This window comes from Mytilus californianus, unplaced genomic scaffold, assembly GCF_021869535.1.
Source record: "Mytilus californianus isolate M0D057914Y unplaced genomic scaffold, xbMytCali1.0.p SCAF_3, whole genome shotgun sequence".
NCBI classification, from domain to species: domain Eukaryota; kingdom Metazoa; phylum Mollusca; class Bivalvia; order Mytilida; family Mytilidae; genus Mytilus; species Mytilus californianus.
Window position 1 is genome coordinate 70,321,080 of NW_026262679.1, and position 14,041 is coordinate 70,335,120.

Below are 14,041 nucleotides of genomic sequence, written 5' to 3' on the forward strand. Positions count from 1 at the left end.
AGGCTCTCACAATGTGCATAAATACATCCAAAATTTATTGATGCGTCTTCAATTTATTCATGCATCGTACATGCATTTATACAGTCATCCTAAATGTAGTTATACAAAGCAATATATCGCATCTATATCTTTACATCCCAATTGTAGCTTAAACAAATCGCAATTATATTTGCGTCTTTGTCAGATGTATTTATTATACTGTATGTACTATAAACTACGTGAACTTTTTGTTGGCGTCTTTGTCAATTCTAAATTTGTCAAAACGGGTCAAACCACCATTTTCTTCGAAAAATGCCTGTTCCAACAGTTGTTTTCCATTCTTTCCGTTGGTTGATATAGTCTAACGCTTGATTTGAACAGGTTTTATGGACTTATCAATTTTTCAATTTACTTTGGAGTTCGGTGTTTTTGTTAACACTTTTATGAATCCTAAATGTAGTTGTAATCCGTATATATCGCACATGTAAAATATATACAGCCCAAATATAAATAGACATTTTGTACATTCAACTACTGTAGTTTGAATAACACCTTGTGAATTACTTCTACTCATTGATCCCATCTAGGGCCAATATTATATCCAAAATCCTTCCGGAAAGATTCCTTCTTCCCTGAAGGTATACCGGAAACATTGCCCTTTGGTATGTGATAAACAAATATTAAAACAAGGCAAAGATTTACAAAAAGGTGGTTAAACTCACCACGTTTTATGCTACCAAGAAAGGTTCAACTAAAGGAAATAAATAAAGATCGGAATAACAAAGAAGGCTAACTTTATTCGAGGTGTCAAGAACATAAAGATATTTTACGATGGAGATCATATTTAGTAAAGATTAAGATTATTCCATTTGGCGTCAATGCATAACGTGTAACTAACACTTTTATGGGATTCGTAATCCTCCACTCTACATGACTCGACCGTGGCTAATTGTGGCGTAAATTCAAGTTCTTTGGCCGAACTCTTTAGGTTTGCAGCGTTGCTATACGACAAAGTACTTTTGATAAATTATTTTTGTAAATAATGCTTTACGTGATCTTACATGTGAGTAAGAATTGAAATAATTTTGACAGCCGAAAATCGCTAATATCATTAGACTTTGTGTGTCGTTTTGATATTTGGTTTATATACATTAAGCTAATTTATTAAATACTTTCGTCAAGCCAACGCAGCAGATTGCTGTCTGTACATGTATTGATTGTGAAATCAAAATATAATTTACCAAGACATGTGTAAAAGCTCCATATTTCCATTTATTGTACGATTCTGTTGACATCAAGCAAAAGGAGACCGGGGCATTTTAATTTATGAAAACGTTAATGAACGAAAATAATCATTGTATATTCATATCAACGGTAACACTTGTGAAAATTTAAATAAATAAGCAAAATGAAGGACTCAAAATACATAACACAAAATCAACAACAAAACAATAATGGAAAAACCGGTTAATTTCTGTGTTGTCATGAATTATCATTGATAGGGTCATAATCGTAAATTAACTGTTTACAAAACTTTGAATTTTTCGAAGTCCAAAGAAATCTCTACCCCCGGAAAAGAATACTTTAGATGTATTTGGCAAAACCTTTCAGAATTTTTCCCTGTATGCTTTTGAACTTCATACTTTATTTGGCATTTTAAATTTTTTAGATGATTTTGTGCATTCTTGTCCACGGGATTTAAATTTTGTAATAATTATGTTACTTATGTTTGACATATTGTGACATATCTAGTTTATACAATTTCATTTATTAGAAGCAAATTATTTTTTCATACGTTTTTGTAGTCTTCGTTTCTGTCGTTTTTTGCAATAACATACGATAGTATTTTATTCTGAAAATGGAATAAATATCTTCAAATTAATGAAATAAAAAAATCACAGAAACATATACTTATTGCTTACAACTTAAAAAATAATCACATAAGGAACATGAAAACCTTTCGATCTGATTTCGAAAAGACATAAATAGTGTCCGAACCTACAATGTTCGAAACATACGAAAATCGTTGAATGGACAAACTAGTAAGACATGGATTGATTATAAAAAAGCGAGGTTTAAATGAATAAAAAAATTATTACAAAATATGTACTGTGCGTATTGCTATGTGTTTATTTTTTCTACATTGGCTAGAGGTTTAGGGAGGGTTGAGATCTCACAAAACATGTTTAACCCCGCCGCATTTTGCGCCTGTCCCAAGTCAGGAGCCTCTGGCCTTTGTTAGTCTTGTATGTTTTTTAATATGAGTTCATTTATATGTTTTGGAGTTTAGTGTGACGTCCATTTTCACTGAACTAGTACACAATTTTATTTCGGAGCCAGCAGAGGACCACCTCCGGGTGCTGGATTTTCTCGCTGCATTGAAGACCCATTGGTGGCCTTCGGCTGTTGTCTGCTCTTTGGTCGGGTTGTTGTCTCTTTGACATATTCCCCATTTCCATTATCAATTTTATGTAGATATAGGAAGATGTGGTATGAGTGCCAATGAGATAACTTTCCATCCAAGTAACAATTTATAAAAGTAAACCATTATAGGTCAAGGTACGGCCTTCAACACGGAGCATTGGCTCACACCGAACAGCAAGCTTTAAAGGGCCCCAAAAATTACTATATATAGTGTAAAACCATTCAAACGGGAACTGTTTTTTGGCTTCAAGTTCAATAACTGAAAAGCACTTTGCTATTTATTTGAATCCGAATATTGATATATTTGGTGTCGCAACTGACAGTTGACATTTGACATTCTTGTAAGACATTTCTAGAAGCTGTTTAGTTTTATTTTTTGTGTAGCGTGAATGTTGTAAAAAGGTAGTTTTGAAATGACCTATATAAGTACTTTTGTATGCATTATTTATCAAAACGAAATAAAATATCACCTTATATTTAAGAATCCATAAATTTTGGATCACTTACCATTTTCTAAAATATGACAAGGGTGAAAAATATTCATTTTTGCAAAATATCAGTTTTTATGTCGAAGCAGCGTAAATGAGATCAGATTTAAAAGATTTGTTTTGATGATTATACCAACTGAGTCTTTATATATAAATATTATATGGATGATCTGTTATGTTTTTTAAAAGAAGTGCTTTTCATTGTGGTGTGCATGATTTCGCTTTCAATTTGTCTCAATAACGTGCGGAATATCTTAACGCTCATAAAGTACGCCATTGTCTTCAAAAAAGTGAACTGGCATCATCTTCTCGTTTCCAACCTGGACATTGCCGACACTGTACTTATACAACGATAACCACTACCGTAAACACCAACCCCAGCAATTTCAATCTTATCTGAATCTTAGCCGTTTTTCAGTAGAATTATCACCAGAGAACTTCAATATTCATAATCGAGGAGAAAAACTTCTTTATTGCAAGTGTATTTGCATGTAGTGTATTTAGAAATATAATCACCCATGTAAAAGGATTCTTTGCTGATCGGTGGCAGCTGCTTCGAATGCTTTTTCACTGGATAACATTTTATTTACTTACAAATGATTAAATAATTTGATTTGATTGAAGGGTTTACTGCATTTTATATGATTCGTGTAATAAGATATAGCTGCAATGAGTTCATGTAGCATATTTCTTTTATAAACATTTTTTAACGGAAAATATTTTATTTACGTATATCGCATTTGAAAGATCAACAATATTTTAGTGATACTTTGGAAAAAATAGACTATAGCTTTCTCGGACTTTTAAAGTTGGTAACATTATAATTAGCCGTTTCCTGTTTCACATGTTAAAAAAGTAAAAGGCATTTAATCATTATTCGTTTACTTAAAGTCAAGTTCTACATGCATATTCAAGAAAAGTCAAGTTCTACATGCATATTCAAGATGGAGGCAAATAATGCATTTATCATCAGTTAGGTTGATTCTGTAAAGTGAATGTACGTTTTAGATAACTTACCATTTTCTAAAATCTGACCAGGGAGGAGACTATTCATTTTTGCAAAATATCAGTTTTTATGTCGAAGCAGCGTAAATGAGATCAGATTTAAAAGATTTCTTTTGATGATTATACCAACTGAGTCTTTATATATAAATATTATATGGATGATCTGTTATGATTTTTAAAAGAGGTGCTTTTCATTGTGGTGTGCATGATTTCGCTTTCAATTTATCGTTTATTGTTTGACGTAAATTTTACATTGATGTTCTACAAAAGGAAATCAAGAATTCACCAACATTCCAACTGACTTCATTTTCGCAAAATGACATCTGTAAGACACATAAACTTTAAGCTACCTCTTTACAAGCAGAACCAAATACAATGAAAGTTCCAACTATGTACTGGCTGCACAAAACTCTTTAATACAAATATAGATTTATTTCGTCTTCAAGCCATTGTTCCACTACTAAACTATCTATTCTACTTACTAGTACACTTGGCACAATCAAAAACCTGGTAACAAATTATTCAAATAAGGCCTTTGAAAATAGTGGAATTAATTACTTTTGGAGTGTCAAAAATTCGTTGGAAGAACTTGATAAATTGCATGCTTATATTGGTGATTTCGAATCTGTTCAAAGTTTTGATTTTTTTACCCTATATACCACGTTGTCTCAGAATCTTATTAAGAAAAAATTCACACACCTGATTAAATGGGCATTTAAAAAGTCGGAATGCGAATATATATGTTCAAACTCTTTTATGTCATTTTTTAGTAACAACAAACAAAACAACTATGTTAAATGGACCTGCTTTGATACTATAACTGCCCTTGAATTTTTACTAGATAACATTTTTGTTCGCTATGGAGATTCCGTATATCGTCAGGTTATCGGAATTCCCATGGGGACTAACTGTGCACCACTTATTGCGGACCTGTTTCTGTATTGTTATGAGTTACAATTTATGACTAAAATCAGCAAAGACCCATCGAAACAACATCTGATTCAAAAATTTAATAACACTTTTAGATATTTAGATGATATATTAGCTCTCAATAATGACGACTTCAGTATGTACTCTAAAGAGATTTATCCTGCCGAACTGACTTTAAATAAGCTATGAACACTGCACTTTCCTGGATCTTGATATCTTTATCTTTAACGGGAAGCTTAATACCAAACTTTATGATAAAAGAGATGATTTTTCATTTCCTATTGTTAATTATCCATTTTTAGATGGTGACGTTCCCTTGTCGCCATCTTATGGTGTTTATATATCTCAACTTGTTCGATTCGCTCATGTATGTAACAACGTATTTGATTTCAACGAAAGAAATCTCTGTATTACTGAAAAATTATTACACCAGGGTTTTCGATATCACAAACTAGTCAAAACATTTACTAAATTTTATCATCGGTACAAGGACATCATTCGTAAATATAAATCAACATGTAGACATCTTATACCTTCAGGTATTTCGCATCCAATATTTTATGGTAATATTCTTTACAAAGCACAAAAATGTCGGCATTCACCTCAAAAGCTAACCAAACCTTTGAACAGACTTATTCGGAAAGGATATAGTTACGATACTGTCATTAAGGATTGCATATTTTGGTATTAATATTGATTCACTCATAGGGTCTTTGCATCGGAAATAAACACATTTATTCTAAAACCAGTTGTTGGCATGATACGGGTTATGTTGAAGACATAATCTTTTGATCAGTTTAATTGGGGTCTGGAGCTGGCATGTCAGTAACTGCTAGTATTCCTTTGTTCATTTATGTATCATTATCATTTTGCTTAGTTTCTTTTGTTACCTATTCTGACATCGGACTCGGACTTCTTTTAAACTGAGTTTTACTGTGCGTATTGCTATTGTGTTTCTTTATTCTACATTGGCTAGAGGTATAGGAGGAGGGTTGAGATCTCACAAAACATGTTTAACCCCGCCGCATTTTTGCGCCTGTCCCAAGTCAGGAGCCTCTGGCCTTTGTTAGTCTTGTATGTTTTTTTAATTTTAGTTCATTTATATGTTTTGGAGTTTAGTGTGACGTCCATTTTCACGGAACTAGTACACAATTTTATTTAGGGGCCTACTGATGACCACCTCTGGATGCGGGATTTTCTCGCTGCGTTGAAGACACATTGGTGGCCTTCGGCTGTAGTCTGCTCTTAGGTCGGGTTGTTGTCTCTTTGATATATTCCCCATTTCCATTCTCAATTTAATTCTATGGTATTTGGTCTCTGGTGGAGAGTTTTCTCATCGGCAATCATACCACGTCTTCTTTTTTATTTATATACAGGAAATATATTTGCGGCATTAATACAATGCCACATAATTAAGGGTCCAAACTGCTGAGGGAAGGACAAATATTTTCTTCCATGAATTTGCAGATTGAACATTGTTTGGCTAAAATATTAGACGAAGTAAAACTAATTTGCAGTGTTAGACCTATATGACCCTTGTTATTCAATGGAGAAAGTCCGTTTTAAAGTTGTTACGTGTTGATCCGTATATACAAGTAATCAAAACGTATTGATTTAACTGCATGGTAAGTATCCTGTTTGACTGACAAAAACAAGGTATGTCCACATGCAATCATATATCATGCAGATTTAGCAATGTTTGGCTAGTTTCATACGAGGCATTAGGTCCAAAACAATCAACATTTAATCTATCTAGGCGTGGATCAGTTTAAAGGTTACTTAATTTGAATTATATATATATATATATGTATAAAAAAGGGACCAAATGACACAAAAATTAACAACTATAGGCAACCGTACGGCCTTCAACAATGAATAAAACTCATACCACATAGTCAGTTATAAAAGGCCCCGAAATGACAAATATAAAACAATTGAAACGAGAAAACTAACGGCTTGATTTATGTACAAAATAATCAACGAAAAACAAATATGATATACAGCAACAAACGACAATCACTGAATTACAGGCTCCTGATTTGGGACAGGCACATACAGAATGTGGCGGGGTTAAACTAGTTTGAAGGCGCGCTAACCCTCCCCTAACCTGGGACAGTGGTGTAACAGTACAATATAAGAACAAACTATAAAAATATGTTGAAAAGGGCTTAACTCATCAGATCGATACAAAGCACAAAGACATCTAATAAAAACACAGAGTGGGCGTGGCAGGATACTTATATATCCCCACAACAAAAAGACACTAAGTACAGCTACTGATAGCTAGTTCAACGTCAATAACAACTAATAAAAAAAATCACGTATCTAAGACAAAAACATCAATCAGTACACATCCAACATCCAATGGATTTAGTGTAAAGACGTCATTAACAGTCAGAGAAAAACATGACCTTGTGTAATGCCAAGATACAGGTATCGACAGATTGTAGAGCCATGAATGTGCATATATATATATAAAATAATATTTAGTTTGATTTTAATTTACTGATCACAAAATCATTATTAATACCAATAAACAATATTCAAAGATCAAAAGTGGTAACCTTTTAGAATAAGTTTATTTAAAGGATCGATAAGTTTACCCGGATGTACATGCTGATTAGTGTAATAAAAAAATCTTGTTTCATTTTATATAGATTACACAATATTTCGATAGACAAACTAGCTTAATCAGTCGTGTAGCAGTCTTGGTGATAGACCAGACGCTGATATAATACCTTTTCAGCTTACCTTACAGTAAAAATGTACACGCAAACTTATTGCAGCTTGCAAGTTCCACAAGTTAGAACATAATTTCGTGATGTCTGTGTTTTTCATAACTTTCAAATAGCAAATTACAGACTACAAATAAAAAAAATGCTACATATACTATATAAATTCAGTATGCAGTAAAACTGCCATTTTGTCCTAGGAACTTATAATGTCGGTTAAGCTTTGAAAAAAAGGTTTCCTACATGCTATTGTTGTTTGTTCTATAAGTAATAAGGCGTTTTGAATTTCTATTTTTTACAGTTCCTGATAATATAGAATATTGATAATCTAACCTTATTAGATTAAATGTAAGATAAACAAATCTGTTAAGCGATTTACTGCTTGACATGTGAATTGAACACTTTTCTTCCGGATTTGGTTATTCGTTGGGTCCTTTTGGCTTTCAAATATTTTGGCCTCGAGCATCTCTAAAGAAACATTAATTGTCGAAATGCGCATCGGATGCAGCAACATTGTATAGACACCAGTCTATTGTTGAAGACTGTATAATGCAATTTTGAACTAGATGTCTTTTAGTTATTCGTTTTTCCGTTTGGTTACTATCTCATTGGCGAATACCAACACCACATTTTATTCCTATTAGATGAAATAAGGGAGGAACCAATTCATTCTAGTTTATGTACATGGAATCAAATTAAGATGCTTTTTGCTTTACAAACGGGTATTTAAGTACGTTTTTGTATCTGGAATTCAATACATTATAATATATACGATATTGGAAACAAGTCTGTTGTTCAATGTGAATAAATAATTTTGAACTAAGTCACTTGTTTATTATTCTATGTGACTAATCTTTTATAAGTTCGAGTTAAAATGAATAGCAATTATATCTCTTTGTGTGATTCTTTTTTATTGTTTCCTTCTTAGCGTTTACAATACAGTACAATGCAGTACAATAAGTTTTATTATGAGTCCGTACATTTTAACATACAAAACGCAAGCTCTTTTTCAGAGCTTTTAAAAACCGACAAAACTTACAAGACACATAACACAGTAGTGAATACACACATTACATAAAATGAACACAATTCATGCATTTAAAACACCAAAAAAATAAAAATAATGCTAACTTATAAACTAGTCTATGTTAGCACAAGCAGCAGCATCAGTTAGACGCACTTTATCAATTTCACATGCAGCTTTGAATGATTACAAGAAGCTGAAGCAGTAATAGAGAGGCAAAAGATACCGAAGGGATATTCAGACTCATAAAGCCGGAAACAAACTCACAATGCCATGGCAAAATAAAACGAAAACCGATCAAAAGACAAAAAACATCATAGAAAACTAAAGACTGAGCAATACAAACCCCACCAAAATACCAGGGGTTATCTCAGGTGCTCCGGAAGAATAAGCAGAATCGGTTTTACATATTAATTTAAGTATTTAACATATTAAGCATTAAAACAAGTATTTCAGTGGAACCGGTCACCATTCACTTTAAATTGTATAAACGATGTTTGTGTTCTAGAATTGTTCGAAAAATCGTTCCATAATTCAACACCAGCATATCTGAAGGAACTTAGGCCATACTTTGTTGTTCTTTCAGTGGGTATAGCCACTAAATTCTGGTACCTTAAACAATAATTAAATTAAACGATACAAGACAGTTGTTCACATGGAAAAAAATTACAAAGATATCTAATTACCAGAATTGGATTATCACGGGTAGTAACGTCGTCATATCGATGAGCGTTTAGTACCGTGATTTTGTCATAGTTTGGTTAAGTTGGTCATGATTGTGTTACGTGTTTTTATTGATAACAAATGACACACTATAAACGTTCGGATTTTTTTAATAAAGGAACTTCTGAACATAAATTTAAGCTAGTAAGTATCTTTGTTTATGGCTAATATGTTAGCACATGATAATTTGTATCATAAAGTTAATAATTTGACATAGAATAATGCTTGCGTATGTCAAAATTTAAAAGTTGTGATTCGTTTTTTATGCATAAAGAAAGTTGATGTTTTTACTGTCTGTTACATCACATATTTCATTATGATATAAACCTGCCGTCAATTATTCCAAAAAATAGTTACATTTGCAAACAATTTAAGATTACTGAAAATTCGGTGTCATGGTTTGGTTCAGTAGTGCCATGGTTTAGTTCATGTTCGACATGGTTCAGTTCTGTGATTCCTTTCGTGTATATTGGAAGAGTAACGATAAAAATAAAACGACAATATACAACTATTGAAATACTGTTAAACAATATTTTCGCCAATACTTTTTATTCCGTGTTAAACCCATTCTATCCTATTTTGAGGCAATATATTGTCGCCATTTCCTAATGTTGTTGTTTTTGTTCCCATACGAGTACATCTGAGTTTCACATATTAACGCTGATTATTAATATAAGATAATATATTGTTGATTTCAATAGCAATTTTCTTTAAAATTACTTTTATTTGGAATACAAAAGGACATAAGAAAGCACATAGTAATATATAATAAGTAGATGCGGTATGATTTCAAATGAGACAACTATCCACCCGAGACCAAATGGCGTACATGTTAGGTCGCCGTACGACCTTCAACCGTTAACAAAACCCATACCTTTTAGCAAGAAATAAAAGGCTCCAACAAATATAAATGTAAAGCAATTCAAATGAAAAAACCAACGGCATGATTTATGTTCGAAACAATAAGCGAAAACAAATATGATGTACAGTAACAAACGACAGCCACTGCATTACATACTCTTGACTTAGGACAGGCACATACAGAATATGGCGATGTTTAACATGTTTGAGGGATCCAAACCCTCTCCTCGCCTTAACCTGGGCAGTGGTGTAACAGCACAACAAAGAAGAACAAACTATAAAAACCAGTTGAAAAAGACTTGACTCATCAGATCGATACAAAGAAAAATATTCAAGTCGCATAAACACTAAATAACAAAGAACCGATCTGTGAGTATTTGCATACTTTGGAAGTTCCAAGCTAATAAATAATTAAAAATCATGAATCCAAGACAAAAGGTAAAATAACAAAAATACCGAACTCCGAGGAAAATTCAAAACGGAAAGTCCCTAATCAAATGGCAAAATCTAAAGCTCAAACACATAAAACGAATGGATAACAATTGTCATATTCCTGACTTAGTACAGACATTTTCTTATGAGGAAAATGATGGAGTAAGCCTGGTTTTATAGCTAGCTAAACCTCTCACTTGTATAACAGGTTCTGTTTACCCTGAGCACCTGAGATCACCCCCAGTTTTTGGTGGGGTTCGTGTTGCTTAGTCTTTAGTTTTCTATGTTGCATGTATGTCATCTGTACTATTATTTATCTGTTTATCTTTTTATTTTTGGCCATGGCGTTGTCAGTTTGTTTTCGATCTATGAGTTTGACTGTCCCTCTGGTATCTTTAGGCTCTCTTTTGTATAACAGTCGCATAAAATTCCATTATATTGACAATAATGTGTGAACCAAACAGTCAGACATATTAGGTAAACATGTTAAACATAGGGGTACAGCGGTCAACATTGTGTAATTAACAAACAAATATGTCAACAAAGAAAAACAAAAAGGCATATAGACAAAGCAAATTATCAAAAACGAAAGACAAGAATACAAAAATTTACCATAGCACAATAACACACTGACGGGATGTATAAGTACCGAGCCACGTCAAATGGATATGACCAAAAATAGACTAAACAGTAAAAGTAATAATTTACAAATACAAATAAAAGAACACTATAACACGTAATTAATGATGTACTTAGGTCAGGTTTAGGAATTTTTTTTCAGATGTTTGGACTCCTTGGTATTTTTCCTACGATACAGGGTAAAATATTTTGCCCCATAACAACCATTTTTCTTTTCATGTAAGACTTCAATAGCTCATAATAGGTCATTTACCAAAATTTAAGCAGATTCTAGATTTCTTTTCTTTTGATTTGAGACCCAAATAATACCAAAATGCAAATATAAGGTAACATTCTGAGTCAGCCTTTTCCCGCCATTTAAAAAAAAAATATGAATATTTCTAAAAGGAGCTCCATAATCTATCAATATTTTAGCTTATTTTGTTCCTTAACTAATGCTCTTTTGACTTATAGTATCAATTTTAAATTCTAGATTTTTTTTTATTTCACCTAAGTACTTCCTTAAGATGATAAACGTTACTTTTTTTTATTATTTCAGAATGGTATTCTGTTGCCAATATTCATCTTCTTCAATCTTATTCTCTGCTATTAAAAGCGATGATTTTTCGTCTAGCATGTCTAGTCGTGTCAAAAAAAAGGTCGTACACAGTTTATAAATGTACTTGTACGAAACAAAATAACACGTGTATCTTGGAATTTAAATTATTTTTTTCAATCGATGTACATCTAATAATGTACATTTTAATTCGCATACTAAATACTACATGTGTACTGACCGACAGAGCTTTTTCCGATATTATCGAAACTTTATTGCACAAAAAAAAGATAAACGGTTAAGTGATACTACACAATACACTTAAACAATACGACAAAAACATAATCATTTTTATTCATTCGTAATAATAATTGATAAAAATGGACATTATATCGACCTATTTCTAATTCGAAATAGGTTAGTTTTGTAGTTGGGTAACTGTATCATGGGCATATAACCCCCACATCTCCTTTTATTCATCATAGACATAATCTGGTTCAAATAAAACAACAGATGTATAGTTTTCGAGAAAAAAATGTAAAACAAAGATTATTTTTTGCTAGCTGCTACGTTTTGCAACTCTAAGTAGACGTCTTTAATCATTTGACTAGTGACGCCGCTCACGATATCCCCAGAGTCCATCATGGACATATGGAGGAAAGAGTCTAGGAAAAACGGAAGTCACGCTTTCTGTTTTTGTAATTTATTTTATCGAATGACAGTTAAAATGAGTAGTGGCTAAATGAAGTATATCGTATGAACAAAACAAAATTAAAATGTATAATTGTACGACCAAATTTTCCGATTACGCCAACCAAAATTTGATAAAAACGTTTTTATTTCTTCTTAGTCAATTGGTAAATTGTGTAACTTCGTTTTTTCACAAGCGCCTTCAAACAAACTATCAGTATTAAGGTGAAACAACTATGTATTAATTTGGATCTAAACCATGACAAATTTGATCAAAACCATGACGAATTTCTAGACACTTAACTAAACCATGTCAATCGCTTAACCAAACCATACCAATTTCGATATGTTGGTTATCCGGCGTTAATTTCTTAAAAACGACAATATCAATTTAGTTTAGATTTAATTTAGATCGTTTGACTTACAATATAGATTCAAACCTCTTATTTGCTTTGTATTTGCTCATTTGAAAATAACTGAGGCAACCGTTCTGGGAAGTTACCTAAATAATCCATGACGAACTTAACCAAACTATGATAAAATCACTCTACTAAACGCTCCTCGATATGACGACGTTACTACCCGTGATTATAAGCCGAATAAGGATGGAAAAAGCCACGGCTAAATTTAACAAGAAGCTCATAAGAGCATAATTTGCTCACCTGATGAAAAGATATGCCATTTGATATTTTTCACCTTTATTGCAATCAGTTATGTTTGTTTATTTAGTTGCATTTGTGTGTAGATCTTTTTTTTTCTGATCATTTATGCAGTTCCTATCTATCTGTTATACTTTCTACTTTTCGAGATAATTAATATTAAGCAAAATCCACACAATAAGTCAAAATTCATCATTTAACGCATTAATTCCAAATAGAGTCACCCAATGATTTTGGTGTCACGCCACAAATTCAATTACAATATATTCAAATTGTTTTTTTAAATTTGCACAGCTCTGTAACTGATTTGCCTTAAGTTTAAGTTATTATATCTTCACGAAAACCATGTATATCCGGAATTATGCACGTGTCAACTTTCTACATGCTAAATTTTAAAGTCTTGAAGTGACACATGACGTTCTTAAAGTCCTCATCTACTAAAAATGGCCTTTTGGTTTTCATAAAAAACTGGATGAACATACTATTTAGCATATCTACCCTAAAATTGTGATGCAAGAGCACGTGCAAGTAAATGTGGACTAAAAATTGTCAAAATATATGTCTCATTCGGAGAAAGCTTCATTCATGAAAATTCATTAACTAGTTTTAAAAGCACTATTTTTTGTCAGAGTAGGTCTACTTTTACATATGTTCTAAATGTGAGTGGGGATTTGGTGGTGAGACACTTTTTGGTCATATTGGCATTTTTCATGTATTGCGGATCCTTTTTGCTGTCTAAACATTTTACCTATTTATTATAGTTTTGCAGATAATTTGTGAAAACACGAAAATTAGTCGAAAATCGTTATTAAAGGCAAAAACTCCTTAAAGAGTCATCAAATGAATTTGGTCATATTGGCATTATTGTAGTCCTTGTATTGTTGATCATTATGAACTCATCTAGCCCAAAGGGCCATGTG